The sequence below is a fragment of the Ursus americanus genome, chromosome 9, assembly GCF_024610735.1.
Source record: "Ursus americanus isolate L20-20 chromosome 9, mUrsAme1.1.p, whole genome shotgun sequence".
In the NCBI taxonomy this organism is placed as follows: Eukaryota; Metazoa; Chordata; class Mammalia; order Carnivora; family Ursidae; genus Ursus; species Ursus americanus.
Window position 1 is genome coordinate 59,378,945 of NC_142135.1, and position 17,676 is coordinate 59,396,620.

General features: G+C 40.0%; 1 long non-coding RNA gene across 1 annotated transcript in view; it reads right to left on the reverse strand.

The window, feature by feature from the left end:
• Positions 1-3,121: 3,121 nt before the first annotated feature.
• LOC148109479 (uncharacterized) overlaps positions 3,122-17,676 on the reverse strand; it is an 86,905-nt gene continuing 72,350 nt past the window's right edge. Inside the window, exons 3-5 of the long non-coding RNA XR_015725828.1 lie at positions 16,794-16,927; positions 13,540-13,648; positions 3,122-4,245 (exon numbers count right to left, since the gene is read on the reverse strand). This is a non-coding gene — a long non-coding RNA (uncharacterized LOC148109479). The remainder of the gene's footprint in view (positions 4,246-13,539; positions 13,649-16,793; positions 16,928-17,676) is intronic.

Genomic DNA, 17,676 nt, shown 5'->3' on the forward strand with positions numbered 1-17,676 from the left:
TCTGCATCAAGCCAAGATAATGCTGGCTAAAAAACAGAGGTCAGCAGGGTAACCTTCAGCCAACATGCAGACAGAGCAAGGAAGGAAGGAATGGTTACAAACCTGCGTGGCTACTCACTGGGTAGACTGACCCTCCCTATTCCTAACCCAGCTCTTCTAAAAGACCAGAGAGAACTACAAGTCTTCTCTCCCTTTGGTGTAAATACATGTCCCACGCTACACTAGCTGGGAATGGGAGTTAAGGGCTCTGAGTTGTCCAAATGTAATCCAAAAGTGGCCAGGCAGCCTGCCCGGCACTCTCACTCAGGACCCTGTTTGCAAAAGGAAAATACCTGCCTCACTCCAAAAGCACAGTAAGTTCTGTGGATTTTTCCCAAGGTTGTGAATAAACAGAGGAAGTGAATACCTCACACTTAGTTCTATAAACCCCTATTTCTTCCCCCCAGATTTCTACTTTCCACAGCAGTTGCTATAACTCTTCCCCTAGAGAAAGGACAGTCAAGCTCTCCTTTACTCCTCTGGGCTCTTTCTCAGCTTCTTTTCCTGCCTTGATCCTTCCTATTTACATTCCCACCCCACTGACTCACAGACTTCCCCATATTGTGAGATCCAGTAAATCAGCCAGCAAACGGGAGCAGGCAGAGCCAGGGCCTGAAGTGAGGAGAGGCGCCAGAATCCAAATCAGTGAGAAGAGTAGACCCTCAGAAACTGGAAGAACTTGAAGCTGAGGCAGGTAACACCCCACTCACCCATCGGGATATAAACCTACCCACAGAACTAGTACTTACGCCTCCCATCTCCAGTTTGCTGGAATGGAAATAATAATAGTGCAACAGAATGGAAACAGTAATAGCATAAATTAAATTGTTGATATGAATAAAGCGCTTAGCACAGAGCCTAACATTTAGTGAGCGCCCAGTTAGTGTCTGTTATCATCATTATTCTCATACACCCTGAATCTCCTCCATTCCTGTATCAAAGTTGAATGTAGGGGCGCCTGGGTGGCTCAGTCAGTTGAGCATCTGCCTTCAGCTCAGGTCATGATCCCAGGATCCTGGGATTGAGCCCCACATCAGGCTCCCTGCTCAGTGCAGAGTCTGCTTCTCCCTCTCCCTCTCCCCCTACCCCTAATTCATGCTCACTCTCTCTTTCTCTCTCTCTCTCTCAAACAAATAAAATTTTTTAAAGTTCGAATGTAGCTGAGGGGAGGAAAATGCTGAAAAGCATGAGTTGGCTGCGGTGGTTCTCATGCTGTGTCCAAGGACTAATCTCACTTTTGATTTCCGATCCATACTGGTCCTACCATTCTGTCTAGAATGCAGCTCCTGCCACCTGCAACTTTCTCTGTGAATTTGACGAGCGAACAAGTTAAACCCCATTTAATGAGATGAGTTCATGATCATGAGTTTATCACACTGGGATGTCACAGCAATGTCATATTGTTAAAAATGTTTCTAAACACTTTTTTTCAATTGTTGTCATGGACCAGTAACAAGAGCTCTCACCCACACTTTGAGTAGGGGGTAGAGATCAGCCAGAGCTTGTGAACAGGGCTCCACCAGGCTGGATTGCTCTGAGTTCCAACAACCTGAAAGTGTACTTAGCTTACAGACAAGTGATATACCTCTTCCCATGTCTTCAAGGAACCAGAGGTATGCTTACCCACCCATGACCCTGTCTCCAACCCAGGGCCAAGGCTGGTGGTCAGGCTCTCCCTGAGCCCCATGATCCTTCTGGTGCCTGTTCCCTCTAGCTCTTTCTCTCCAGCCCAATCTGGCACAGAGGGGCACTGAAGAAAAACCTACTTTCACAAGAAAACCATTCTATAAACTAATTCATATAGGTCCCCATACTGTGTTAGAGACTTGATAAGAGAAGGGAAGGAGAGGGGATAAAGACGAGATTTGAATTGCAAAATAGAAGTAAAGGAAGAATAATGCTTTATATAAAGAAACGTTAGACAGACAGTTGCAAGTTTCAGTGAAAATGGGAAGGAACTGGAACCCTCTTGCACTGCTAGCAGGAACATAAAATGGTGTAGCCCTTTGGAAAACAGTCTGGCATTTCTTCAAAATGTTAGGCATAGAGTTCCCTATAGGACTTAGAAACTCTATTTTGAGGTATCTACCCAAGAGAAATAAAAACATCTGTACACACACACACACACACACACACACACACACACACACACAACATGAACGTTTAAAGCAGCATTTTTCATAACAGCCACAAAGTAGAAACAACCCAAAGGTCCATTCACTGGTAAATGAAACTTGAAAACACGTTAAATGACAAAAGACAGGCAGAAAAGGCCTTGTATGGTATGATCCCATTTATGTAAAATGTCCAGCATCGGCAAATCTCCAGAGATTGCTAGTAGATTAGGGGTTGCCCGCAGCTGGGGTGAAGTGGGCTGAGGGAAATGAGGAGTGACTGCTAACAGGCATGGGCTTTTTGTTTTGGGAGAGACAAAAATATTAAATATTAATTTAAAATATTAAATTGTGATGAAAAAAGTTAAATTGTGATGATGATGGCATAACCCTGTAAATCCAATAGAAAACACTGAACTGTATACTTTAAATGGATAAATTGTTCATTAATTATATCTCAAGAAAGCTTTTCAAACAAGTAAGACTATTAGCGTTTAATTATATATATTACTATAAATGATGAGATGTTTAGTTTGGCAACAGTTTTGGGAGAATGGTAGAGATAATTTCAGAAGCATCACACTATGTAGGGATAATTCTTATGTAGAATATACATAAATAAAAATTTTAAACTGCATAGACAAAAAGACTGGAGAAATTTCCCTCACAATATGAACAGCACTGCCTTTATTTTGTGGAAGCAAATTTTTTCCTCTCAAACCACCTCTTCTTTTTTTTTTTTTATTAAGTTATGTTAGTCATCATACAGTACTTCATTAATTTTTGATGTAGTGTTCCATGATTCGTTATTTGCATATAACACCCAGTGCTAATTGCAATATGTGCCCTCCTTTATACCCATCACGAGGCTAACCCATCCCCCCACCCCCCTCCCCTCTGAAACCCTTAGTTTGTTTCCTGGAGTCCATAGTCTCTCATGGTTCATCTCCCCCTCTGATTCCCCCCCTTCATCCCTTCCTTCTCCTAATGTCCTCCATGCTGTTCTGTATGTTCCACATATGAGTGAAACCGTATAATAATTGTCTTTCTCTGCTTGACTTATTTCACTTAGCATATTCCCCTCCAGTTCCATCCATGTTGACGCAAATGGTGGGTGTTCATCCTTTCTGATGGCTGAGTAATATTCCATTGTATATATGGACCACATCTTCTTAATCCATTTGTCTATTGAAGGGCATCTCTGCTCCTTCCACAGTTTGGCTATTGTGGACATTGCTGCTATGAACATTGCCCCTTATTTTCATTACATCTGTATCTTTGGGGTAAATACCCAATGGTGCAATTGCTGGGTCATAGGGTAGCTTTATTTTTAACTTTTTGAAGAACCTCCATACTGTTTTCCAAAGTGGCTGTACCAGCTTGCATTTTCACCAACAGTGTAAGAGGGTTCCCCCTTCTCCACATCCTTGCCAACATTTGTTGTTTCCTGCCGTGTTAATTTTTGCCATTCTAACTGGTATAAGGTGGTATCTCAATGTGGTTTTGATTTGAGTTTCCCTGATAGCTAATGATGTTGAACATTTTTTCACGTGTCTGTTAGCCATCCATATGTCTTCTTTGGAGAAGTGCCTGTATGTGTCTTCTGCCCATTTTTTGACTTGATTATTTGTTTTTTGGCTGTTGAGTTTGAGAAGCTCTTTATAGATCTTGGATACCAGCCCTTTATCTGTAATGTCACTTACAAATATCTTTTCCCATTCCATGGGTTGTCCCTTAGTTTTGTTAACTGTTTCCTTTGCTGTGCAGAAGCTTTTTATCTTGATGAAGTCCCAAAAGTTCATTTTTGCTTTTGTTTCCCTTGCCTTTTCAAACCACTCTTCTTTATTTAAAATGTGTTCCTATGTTTTTGGGTTTTCATCTTATAATGGAAAAGCATGATCCCAAAACATATAGGAGAGTATTCTTTATGTATGACCCAAATCTATCCACATGTGTTGACCTATGTTGACATGAAAATCTAGTCCTTGAAAGTGCTGAAGACGCATTACCTTTAGCAGATGGGGGTTGTGTTATCTTCTCTTCTTGAGGTGCTCATGAGTTATAGGCCACAGGTGCTGGGCACTGGGAAATCCTAAAGAGAGAAAAAACCCATAATGCTGCAGAGTCCCCTGTTATGGAGCCAGGGCATGGCTGCCATCTCCTTTCCTGAGACAGGTTGTACTGACAGTTGGGTTTATAACTCTAGGTCTACGTAACCTGCCAAGGGAGAGACTTGGAGGGAGTGTTCACTTGGGATTCATTTTTGGGTGGCCTTTTAAGTATCTGTCCTGGCAAAGAGAGGTTCTGCTGAAGGTTTAGGTTTGTTTGCTTTTTCATGGCTCTCCTCTCCCTTCCATACTTAGTTTTTCCACATCTTCTATGAATATAGTGTCCTCAAACAAATAACACATTTCAGGTACACATAACTGCTTTGTTATTTACAGAGCATTTGCAATGTAAACACGATGAGCTCAAGAGTATTCTTGTGTAAAATGCTAACAAATATTTGTTCTGCTGGGGAGAAGCCCAGCCCTCCCAGGCTGGGATGACTCTGGGGCTGGCCAAGAACAGCCTGGGTGAGGGCCCCAGGTCACAAGCTCTGCGTTCCCCTCACACTTTGGCAGCCAAGGCAGCTGACCTCCTAACTCAGTGAAATTAAAAAAACACTTAGTCACCAATGGATATTTAAACAGCTTCATTCCTTGGCTTATCTCAGAGTCTGTGTTTCTAAAACAGAACTTAATTTAGGAATAAAATGGTTCTTTCCTTCATGTGTTTGCTGGGTCAGAGCAGCCCACACCTGAAACTGTCCTAGTGTAGCAGTGACCACTCTTTGCTGAGCCCTCCAGATCGTCTTCTAAACTCATGATGTTGAAGGCATCCTGGAGGGGGCGGTAAGGGTGCCACGAAAGTCACAATGAAATCTTGGGATGCAAAGAAATGACAGAGTTACTTTCCTGAAAGATCTCAGTCCGGGCAGAGAGACGGAAAAGTGAGGCCAAGGCAGAGGAAAGGTAAGGAAGAGAAGGGAAGAGCTTCTCCACAACCTTTTCTACTTTCCACAAAGTATCACAACCCTCCAGTGGCCTCCCGTTGCTTCAAAGATAGAGCTCGTGTTTGTCCTCTAAGCTGTGGCACCAGTCCCCCAATTCTCGATCTTACTCACTTTCCCCTTGCTCTCTCTAATCCAGCCACACTCACCACACCCCTTCCCAGAACCAGGTCGTCACTGTCTTCTGCCTGCACCTCGCTTTCCTTCCCCTCTCCACTAGATAATGCCTTACCATCCCTCAGCCCTCAGCCCATGCGTTGGTTTCTCAAGAACAGCTTTCCTAATTTCCTGTCCAGTTCAAGTCCCTGAGTAGAGGCTGTCGGGGTATCCGGCCCTTCTCCTCCTATCTACACTCGTCATGGGTTCGGTTTGTGCACCTGTGTTGGTATTTGATTGTCTCTGCCTTGACAAAACAGTAAGCTTGTGAGGACAAGAGTCAGAAATATTTTAGCTCTTATGCCTTCATCAGGGCCTGGGGCATAAGAGGCATTTAATAAGTACTGAATGAATGAGTGAATGAATGAATGAATGAATGAAGCTTAGGTCTTCACTCAGGTCTGTCCCTTCCAAAGCATGTTTTCTTAGAACATTTACTGGAAAGGGGAAAGCCCAGTCATATAAAAAGATAGAGAAAGGATAGTCAAGGTAAAGACTATCGAGTACAAAGACTCCATGTTCCAGGAAGAAAAAGGCAGGTAGCGGGGTAAACTGAGGAAAGGAGGGGTGATCACAAGCCATAGAGCCTCTCCCCCTCTACCTGAGCCTGATCACCTCCCAACCTACTGGTGTGTATTTACAGATACACTGGTGTGACCTGACATGGCCCTGATCCCACCTGCACCCCCTCCCCCAACACACACGTCCACATACACACAGAGATATACTCTGTGGCAATGTAATTCCCATAAATTCTAGGTTCCTGTGCTGTTTAGCTAGCCACTGCCTTAAAATAAATCTAAAAGAGAGAAAAACATCCTCCTTTACCTTTGCAGAGGTGTTTTTAACTTTTATCCTCAAATATCTAGAACTTCAAAGTTTCTCTGTACATTCAGTGAAGGGGGGGGGAAGGCAGGCTAAGAGAGAAAGCATCAATAACAAAAACAGTTTATCTGGCAATGTTGCAAAATTATGCTGCCTGAGGCTACTACTCATGAAAATGCACTAGAAAGAGATCCCAGAAAAGCCTTCAACTACCAGGTAAAAGGGTAAAAGTTCTGTGTTTCATTTTCAAATTTGTAAATATTCGAGGGAAAATTTTTTTTAAATTTTAATATGACATCTTAGCCTATCCATGTTTATGGGGCATGCTAGCAGCATCCTCGTCAATTCTGAGGATAGACTGTCAACACTCCATATCCTTTTTCTTAATTTAAATAGCCAGTGGCAGCAAAAAACTTCAGTTTAAAGCTCATGGATTTTCCCATTTGCTGCTCTAAGAACCCATAAACATATGTATCTTTGGAAAACTATCATGTGTTTTCAACTTCCTGAAGAATTCTTGTAAAATATAACTGAACCACATTACCCTTTGTCCTGAGCTTTTATTCCACTAATGGACAAATTGGGAGGAGGCTGAGAACAAATGTGCTATTAATTACCCAGATGGCTTTTTAATAGAACCTTGGATTATTCTTCAGCCACTAAACATTGTCCAGAAATTTCTTAATAACACTGGTGTGCAAGGCATTCCTTCCAGAAGAATAAAGATCTCATTGACTGGCAGGCTCAGTTTGGTCAGGTTAGTTTAGGAGACGGTAGACAAAGAGCGGGTATTGTATAGACCAGAGAGAATGACGTGCCATATCTGAGCTGCCCAGTCTCCTCAGCAATGACAGATTTTCTAATTCACTGCAGATTCTCACAAAACTGGGTGGTCAGCTTTGGAGAGAACCAACAGTGGGCCTATTGATTCTGGGTGGGAGCAACATAATTCTGAATTAACCTGAATTGATTCAATACAACAGAGAGTCTTGGTATCGGATTAAAATTAGGATTAATACATTAAATGTTAGGTCAGAATGTTAAGTCCCCATGCTGAAAGACCTACATGAGGTAAGTCAAAGCTAATGCAGCCAGGTATTTCAGCCAGAAGATAATTTGTGCTTTTAAACTCCAGAAATACATCACTCAAAATTCACTGGCCCAGATGAAGTTTTTTATGAAATTATGTGTTGTGTTATGGTTTTTGCTGCTTAGATCATAAACAGTCATTTTGAATGTATTCCTCTTAAGTTCTGTGTGTGTGTGTGTGTGTGTGTGTGTGTGTGTGTGTTTGTGTGTGTATAAAGAAAGAGAGAGAAGCTTTCATCTGACACAGTAATGGCTGAGAGACAGCCTGGCTCATTATTTGTTCCCCCTTTTGTAAAATCATCTTGCCAGGGGCAAACTCTGCTGCTTCGAGCTTTCCAAGTAGATGGCAATTAACTTTCTCTATGCTCTTTAGCAGACACATGCTCCTATTAAATCATGAAGGATGCTAACTATTATTTTGAATATGTTTCCCCAACTACTAGATGAATGTATTTATATTTAGGAAAAGAAGAAGAGAACTAAAGACCTTACAACTAGTTTCCTGGAGTAATTATTTTAATACAAAAATTTTAAACCCTCTGATTTTCAAACCATATAAAAAAAATCGAAATAGCTATGTCTAAAGAAAAGAATATGAGGGGGCACCTGGCTGGCCCAGTCAGAAGAACGTGTGACTCTTGATCTTGGGGGTTATGAGTTTGAGCCCCCACTGGGTACAGAGATTACTTAAATGAACAAATAAATAAAAACTTTAAAAAAATAAAAGGATATGAGCATCTGTTGCAAAACAGCCTTGGTACAACCAAGCAAAATAGTTCACAAATGAGCTGAGGTAAAAATAAAATACTGGGAAGCAATGAAACTGAATATGACATTTTGTTGGGGGATGTATTTTCTTAAATATTTAATATCACTTGGATATTTTATTGCCTATTTTGTTGTGCCTAAAAGAATGAAGTGATAAAAGATTGAAGTGGCCTTTAACAATTATCTAACACATTACAGAGTATTTTTTCATTTTAAAAAATGAGATGCTTGTGCTTACATCTTGATAATTTACAAAATACAACTTTCGGCACTCCTCTTTCTTTCTCTATTGTCCTTGTCATGTGATCACCATAAAGTGTAATCAATAAAGGAATTTTTAATAAATTTGAAAAGACTGCTGTCAGTAGCTCTCTGTGTGCTATAACCTAGTCACATTACCATTTAAGAGCATCACTTATTAGCAACCGTAACAGTAAGTACACTTTGCCTTCACCTAATCAGGATATACTTTCAGGTCTTCGGACAGACCCAATCATAAGTAACTTCTTATTTATAGTTTCAGTTTGGAGCTTAACCTCACAGGGGGTCTTTGCCAAGTCTTCCTAACTGAAATACAGTTTTCATTTCCATTTTCCATTTTGATGCAAGTTTGTTTTTCCATAGCTGCCTTGTGCCCAGAATTCTAGCACCTGCACACTGACCCCTGGCGGCAGAAACTAGACCCTGCAAAGCCTCTTGCATGGCAATTAAGCCCCTTGGAGCTAAAAAGTCCCCTTCCTGGGCCACTCCAGATTAAAACCCATCATCCTGTATTCCATGCTCAGAGTTCTGCCAGGTAATGCAGTTAACTAATTCATAATAAGTTGTGAATGGGAATTTCCATTCCTTCCCCAGTGCTGCAATGTTTCACATCAAAGGAGTTTCTCATGCCTAGCTGGACAAAGGAGAAACTTGGAAGCAGGGGACATGCACAGGCAAATAAATCATACCACAGAGGACTTCCACTCAACATACTCCCAAGATTGGCCTGAACCAGTGACACTTCCTAGAGTCATGTAATCAGAAGAACAGGGGCTGTATAATCAGGCCTCAGTTTAATCCTGATGTCTTGGTTTACTAGCTGTGTGGTCTTAGACAAGCTACTTAACCTTCCTGAGTTCTCAGTTTGCCTCTTTGTAAAACAAGAATAGTGATATTTTACTCCAAAGGATTGTTGTAAGGAATATGGATGCAGGGTAACTGGAATGTAAGTTCTCAAATAAATGTTTGGCATTATTGTCTCCAAGGGAAAGACAGAGGCACTCATATTTATGAGGATCAAATTTTTTGTTCCAAAAACTATGTATTTGGGACATGAAAAGTGTAAATGATATGGGGAGAGAAAAGGACAAAAATATCTGGGGTCAGAATTGTCTCCAAGAAATCCATATAGGCAACACATCTGCAGTACTAAACAATGTCAGTTTTTCGGTTGGAGTAAGTCTGTGGGCCGCTGGGTGTAGCCTTCCATGAGAATGCTAGTTAACACCAAATCAGATTTCTAAATAAGCCCAGAGAACAGGCAACTCTGACAAATGGACAAGTGCTCAGGAGTTGTTTACACAGACATCTTCTAACACTGTAAATAAGACAATAAGAATGCACACTCCTTTGCAGCAGTCATAAAGTCTAGGATGGAGTTAGGTAGTGTCTAGACGCCTTTGATCAAAAAACAAGGATTAGTGGTTACTGAATTTACTAACACAATTTTCTTTCCTTTTCTCCAATTATTTCTATTTTCAGCCTTCACTTTTAGGATTTAGTTACAGCATCTTGCACTGCTTAGTCAGCAGACATGTGCCATTTGGGGGATGCCATGATCCCCTTTTTCAAAATTAAATTTTGAAGCCAGAAGTGTCACGTTTCATTTCTCATTTAGTGTAATTCTATGAGACTTTACTCAGCATTAAAAGACAAAGTCAGTACCCACTGATCATCATATGTTTTCAGGCTTTAAGCATACTGACTCATGATGCCCAAGGTCTTGCCATTAATTATTTTCCCATGCACTACGTACAACAAACCTTTATCAATTAAGTAAATACTTGTAACAAAACACAGAGAGATGCATGCTCATACCCATAATGAACATAGAGTGTAGCTAGAGAGATCTAATCTATGCAAATTAGCAATGGTAAAGTATTATAGTATGAATTATACCAAATCATCACTAGAACACTGTTCAATCATTAAGTAGTCCTTAGGAAAATAATCTGTACCCAATGCCATGCTGGCAGGTATTTTTTTTCTTACTGCATTGTTTGGCTTACCCAATGTTGTATTCCCTACAGGTCAGGATTTAATAACAGACCATCCATCGTAGGTGGCCCTGCATTTGCTATTTCCTGCAGTATCAGAGAGCCTCTTTCATTACAAGACAGGCTCAACTGTAAGACAGCCTGAAAATATGGACCCAGGGGGCAATTTTACAGAGAGATTTCTGTGTATATGCTTGTATGCCAGGGGGATGGAATATAAAGGGAGAACTTAATCCCCTTCTTGAGAAGCTCATGTAAATGAACATTCCAACTGTGTCTTCTCTCCTCAAACCCTTCCTCGCTTGTTGCAGCTAACTGGTCTCCCCTTCACAGAGAGGGGGCTCCTAGGCAGAGACTTACCTGCTGTTGAGAGAAAGGAAATTCTTCATTCAACCCCAGCTGCTATAGGATGTAAACTGAGACTCATGGGGAACAGAGACCAGAGAAAAGATGAGAAGTAGTCTTCATAGAGATGATCCATAGCTGTGGTGAATTTTCGCAGCCTGAAGTAAGAACTGGAAACTCAGATAAGACCCCACACCCATATCCACTCTCCTTTCTGGGTAGTTTTCCTCTCATAACTTCATATCCTTAACATTCTGAAGAAGATCATGTTTAGGTGTTTTGTTTGTTTTTGTTTTTGTTTTTACTCAGAGTTTCCCCGTGTTTGGCAAAATTCTTTGTTCTCTAGAAAAACCCAGTTGTTTTTGTCTTAAGCTAGGCAATTATATATATTTTACACTGGGAACTGGGATATCATCTGCTTCTAAAGATGGATTTATTCTCTTTTTAACACTATGAAATAGCTCGTTCCTCAGGTGAAAATCTGGTTTGGGTGTAGGTCTCTAAGACGCAATACAATTCTTTGGGGAGAAATGATTCTCTCAGTCTCTGAGAAGTACAAGTCTGCCTGATGTATGCATGGAAGATGGAGTTGAACATTCCGCCCAAAACAAAGACTCATAGAAACATATTAGTTTTATGAATTACTGGAAGTTTGGACAATTATGAAACATTTTTATTTATTCTTTTTATGAAATACTCAGATGTACAAGCCTGAATTCTTAAAATTACTGATGTGTACTACTTAATAAGAAATTAAAGCAGAATATAACTTTACTAAAAATATTTTTCCTATTATGAGAAAAGATAAAATCTGAAGATGGCATTCACTATAGTTACCAAATTATCAAGTTTTAAAATTGGATTTTAATTTAAAAGTCCATGGTACCTGGTCCCTGGAAATTTTCGTTAAGTCTTCATCTAGAAATGTGGTACCCAAATGTTCAAGCTCCCAGTCCCCTATGTGAACAAAGGAGATTTACTTGGAATTTCTTTCCCCAAGGTCTGTTAACATATGGGAAAGAAAAGAAGAAATCAGATTTTGGTAAAGAGAGACCTATTACCTTTCATTGTCACTTAAGAAAAATATTTTGGGGGCACCTGCGTGACTCAGTAGGTTAAGCATCTGCCTTCAGCTCAGGTCATGATCTCAGGGTCCTGGGATCCAGCCCCACATAGGGCTCCCCGCTCAGCAGGGAGCCTGCTTCTCCCTCTCCCACCCCCCTGCTTGTTCTCTCTCTTCCTCTCTCTCCCTCTGTCAAATAAATAAATAAAATCTTAAAAAAAATATTTTGGCCGTTGGCAATAGTGCCTAAAACTTAAATATTTGAGATGGTATTACTTAGTATTTAGCCAAATATTTACCTTTTTAAAAAACGTCTTAAAAAATTGTCCCAGTTTTCCCTTAATTTTTGAATCAAAATTATATTTCAAGAAAAATGAAATCCATATGTTCCTAGTCTATCTCTCCCAATTCTTTAACATTTTATTTTGGAAGATCATCTGGAAGCTAAAAAGCCTTAACTGGTTTCCAGGTTTTGTCATTTAATTTTTAAATTGTATTTGACTAACAACTGTAAAATCATGAATTTGGAAAACTGAGTATTTATTACAAACCTGAACCCTTTAGATCTTAAAGAAATACTTTAATAAATGAATGAATAAGTGAATGACAAGTAGGAGACAACTCAAAAACAACTAGATATTACTTAAATAGGTTTTTAAACGCTACTAGTAAGTAATAACTGAAAATTTTACCCATGCTGCACATCTTAAATTTATACAGTGTCGTATATCAGTTATATCTCAATAAAACTGGGGGGAAAAAGAAAAAGAAAACTTTATCCCAGTGCCAGAGAAAGACTTTCTTTCCTCCAAGTATTAATTTGGCCAATATAAATACAATTTTCATACATTTTCTAGGCTCTTTTATAAATTCTCTTATGCTCTATATAAACCATTTTTGAAATGTAAATCCCTCCAGACTTTGAAATAATGCATATGTTTACTAAAAGTATGGAAAATATTAGCAAAATGAAACTTCCCATTTAAAATGGGAAAATACCAGTAAAAAGTAGGTAAGACTTAGGAGCTGGCCACAGAATGTGATCCTAGAACTGACAACAGCTACTAAGACATGTGTTGGCATTGTGCTCTGTGTACCATATACATTATTTCATTTAATCCTCATAAAAAACCCTAGGAGGTAATACTTGTATCCCCATTTTGCAGAGTTGCAAACTGAAGTTCAGAAAGTTCCACTAAGTGACCCCAGGTTACACAGTTGGTAAGGTGAGCCCTGATTTAAACCTCAGGACTATGTGTGTCCAAAGCTGGTACTCTTAAGCATTCCTAAATGAAACTGCTGTGGGAAAGGCCTTTGATATTATTAATATAAACAAGCAGTCACTTCTCCCTAATAAGATTTTCCCAACCCACCCTGCTCCATGGACAATTGCTCCCGCCTTTGCTTATGAGCTGTTTTCTGGTTACCAAGGAGGGTAAGTAAGAGATTAATGTCAAGGCTCCCATAAAACACGATGTTATAAAGGTACCTCTAATCTGAATCTACATATTACCCATAGAAAAGCTCCTGGGGAACCACAAAAGTCAAATACATTTGTCAACTATGATCACTTTTTAACTAGCTGCAAGATGAAGTATTTCTAGGATACAAGGAAACAACTCAGGTCTCTATTACCCTAGGACTAGACTGATCCCACTGTTACAGTGAGAGCTTGCTTAAGACACTTTCTTACCTTACACAGAGACTAGGCAGAATCATAAATGAAAATATAACTGTTCAATATGCATGTTACCCAAATGGAAAAGATAAAAAAAACATTTTCAGTAACAGAAATCATGATCTGAGAGCAGCAGGTATATGGTTCCTTACCTAGGGTGAGGGAAGTTAGAAGCTTTAGGAGAGAGTATCATTTCTTTCTCAGCAAGTACATTCTTATTTCCAGCCCACAACTTGTACAGTTTTATTTCTCCAGGTTGCCCTTCCAAGAAAAACAAAGTAAATATCTAATAACCATGAGCTGAAGTAGCTCATTAAACTGAAGCACCTACTCTTTTTGCAGTTAGGCAACTTATCAAAGGGAGATTGTATACTGCTAAGTCCACAGAGATGGAGAATGCTAACTTTCATCAGGATAGCCTTATAACTGCTCTTATGATATACATAAGAAGGATGTAGAAGTTTTCAGGCCATTATCAGAGACACTTTCATATCTGGTTTATTGGTTTGTTTGTTTGTCTTTTACAGATTTTATTTATTTGACAGAGGGAGAACACAAGGAAGAAGGAGAAGCAGACTCCCCACAGAGCAGGGAGCCTGACTCGAGGCTCCATCCCAGGGCCTTGAGATCATGACCTGAGCCGAACGCAGACACTCAACCGACTGAACCACCCAGGTGCCCCTCCACATCTGATTTTAAGATCTGAGACCATTTGTAAAGAAACTCTGCTCCTTCACCTGGGGTTCCTTAGCAGTAAACTCCCCCCTCAGCAGTTGAATTAGCCACAATTTCCAACCCAGATTGTACTTCTTTGTTTCCTTAAGGAAATTCATTCCCCTCTTTGGATGTGCTATCTCCATTGGCTTGTTCTGCAGTGACTGTAACCTGCTATGTGTTTTCTTTTAAGTTTTGTTGAAATGATAAGCCTGCTCAGAACCAAACTTACTAGCCTAAGTCAGGCCATGTCTTACCTGGAAATCAACCCTCATCTTCTCCTCTTTATATACAAAGCCTGCATATCTTTAAATAAAGCCCAAGTCTCCCTTTTACTGTTGAAACTTCCTCTGATAATCTCATGGAAAGTGTTTGCTTCTTCCTCTGAAGCACTCATGTGGCACAATCACACATTTCCTCAAACAGCTAAAAATCTTTTTACATTTAAGTCATAATTTCACAAAAATTACCACTCCTCCCAGTGGAGGAACTAACATATGACCAAATCCATCAAAATCATCCCCAAATTGCACTTGCGTCAGCACCCATCATGGCACCTTCCACACAGTAACTGCTCAGTAAGTCAGAACCTGAGTTCTCTACACTCCAAGGACAGCTCATGGTGCTAGAGTTTCTAGGCTAATATGAATACTCTAAAATGCAACCTGAAAGGTGTAAATAAACAGTGAAACCTCAGGGAGCCCATCTGCTGAAAGTTAACCCAGAGGATTTGGGAGGACTGGGGGGGTGGGGAGCTAGGTTAAAATTAGTTACTCTTGGGGCGCCTGGGTGGCACAGCAGTTAAGCGTCTGGCTTCGGCTCAGGGCGTGATCCCGGTGTTATAGGATCAAGCCCCACATCAGGCTCCTCCGCTATGAGCCTGCTTCTTCCTCTCCCACTCCCCCTGCTTGTGTTCCCTCTCTCGCTGGCTGTCTCACTCTCTGTCAAATAAATAAAATCTTTAAAAAAAAAATTAGTTACTCTTTCCGCCCCTCCTTGGAATGTCTCATGGATTGTTGTACTTTGTTTTTATTTCACACAAACAAAATTATCTTTACAAAAGAGATTTATATGTACAACCTTTGGTATCTTTCTTCCCTAATCCAAAGTTTTCAGGACTTGTTGGAATTGGGCTTTTTCTAAATATAGTGAGTTCCAGATCCCAGGCTTGTCTGTAGGTTTGACTTGGGCAACATTTTGAAATTAAAAAATAATAAAGCTGATAGTTGCTCAAAAAGTAAAACACAGAATTACCAAAAAACTCAATAATTCCACTCCTAGGTATATACCCAAAATAACTGAAAACACATATACAAATATTTGTACACTAATGTTCATGATACCATTGTTTTCAGGAACCAAAAGGTCAAACAACCCAAATGTCTATCAATGGATGAATGAATAAACAAAATGTGTTATATACCTACAGAGGAATATTACTCAGCCATAAAAAAGGAGTGAAGGCCTGATACACTCTATAACTTTGAAAGCTTTATTCCAAGTGAGAGAAGCCTGACACAAAGGATCACACACTGTATGATTCCACTTATAGGAAATGCCCAGGACTCGTAGACCCACAGAGACAGAAAGCAGATTGGTAGTTGGCAAAGACTAGTGGGAGGGGGGTAGGGCTACTGCTTAAGCAGTGGGTACTGCTTAATAGGTATGGAGTTTTATTCTAAGGTGTTGAAGTGTTTCAGAACTAGAGAGGTGGGAGTTGCACAACCCTGTGAATGTGCTAAATGCCACTGAACTGTACCATTCAAAATGGATAATTTTATGTTGTGTGGATTTTACTTCAATACAAAAAATAGCAACAAAGCTTGTCTGACACCAACAGCTCCTAGACCCCAAGGTCCCACAGAAGCAGAGAGAAGGGCAGCCTAACTCAGGCAGGGAACACTTTTTGGAGAGGATGACAGCTAAGCCAAGACCTGAAAGTCAAGTAGGATTTAAACTAAGCGGGAAGACAGATGTGGGTGGGGAAAGAAAAGGGAAGAGAAAAATATCTCAGGAAGATGTGTGCATAATGATTTCATAATATAGCACTGACATAAATTATTTCTTGTCACCCATAAAATCAAATTAATAAACACGTATTAATTATCTGTTATTTGTGGGAACCATGCTAGGTGCAGGGAGAAACATAAGGGGGAAAAAAGGCATGGTCTTACAAGAGAAATAAAACTACTGTTCCTTGAGCACCTTCTAATGATGGAAATTTTACATATATTATCTCTAATTCTTTAAACATATCAAAGAGATGAGTATAATGAATCCTTTGGAGTTACATAACTTGCTCAATATTGCACAGCTTACAAATGGAAGAGACAAGATTCAAATCTAAGTGTGTCTGATTCCAGAACCTACATTTTTGCCATGACAGCAGACTGTCAGTCATAATGGACATCATTACAGCTGCTGGAAGTTGAACAACGTATTGAGACATCAGTGAAGAGATGTCATGAAGTAGAGCACAATGTTCTCTGTTGGTAACAAAGGCCATGGAAAAAAACTGGGACCATATCTGGAGAGTAACAGAAATCCCAGATCCCAGATCCCAGATCCCAAATCCTAGGGCCAGAAGCAGAGGTGAGGAGAAAAAGGCTCAGCCATCACCTGCTCCCGAAACCCTTCCCCAACCCCCATTATACTAAGATGAGAGAGCCTCTTCTCTGTGCCCTGCACTTACCCATCAGAGCACTCCACAAACTCAGTGTTTGGTTTTGGATCTTTATTCATATCCCAGTTCCATCATTTACTAGCTTTGGGTAAATTACAGAAGGGTGTGTGTCTCTCTGTGCCTTGGTTGACATATCTGAAAAACTAGAATAATAGAATAATATGAATAATAATTCTGGATCAAATGAATTAATACCTACAAAGTGCTTAAGGGCCTACAATACAGAAAGTGTTCAATAAATGTTGTTTTTGTTGCTGATGTTGTTGTGTTACTATTTCCCTTATCAGGAATTCTCAGTTTCTTAAAAGCAAGGACCATATATTTTTTTTTAATCTCCAGCCTACAGTTGGTAATGGACCCAGTGGTAGTGGTGGTAGTGGTAGTGGACCCAGTACTCTATTGATGAGTGGAATTTTCACGACTGAGGCTATACTCTAAATTGTTGTAAACTCCTTGACAACTATAAAACAGAGATTGTCAGTCATCAAATATTTACTGAACACCTACTAGCTGGCAGGCCTGGCACTGGGGATACAGGGTTCTCTAAACTGCCAGGACTAAATTTAGTCCAAATGGTTGATTTATCATTCAGTTTAGATGGGGAAAAAAATAAGAATGCACACACTTGTACAGCCTCTAGAGAAATACCTGTGCAGTGTCAAGGTTTTGGCTATCATTACAAAGAAAACATTGCTACTCTTGTACAAAACAAACTATGATCCATTAACTCAGCACAGAAGTCCTTTTTGGCTCCAAAAAAGCTGGCACCCAAACAAGGTTTGTAGTCACACTGCCAAAAAATACCTGGCTGATACATTTTAACATCCTTCCTTGTTTTCTTTCAGACATACTTCAGTAATAGCCTGTCTGCAGGTACAAGATGCTTACAGGA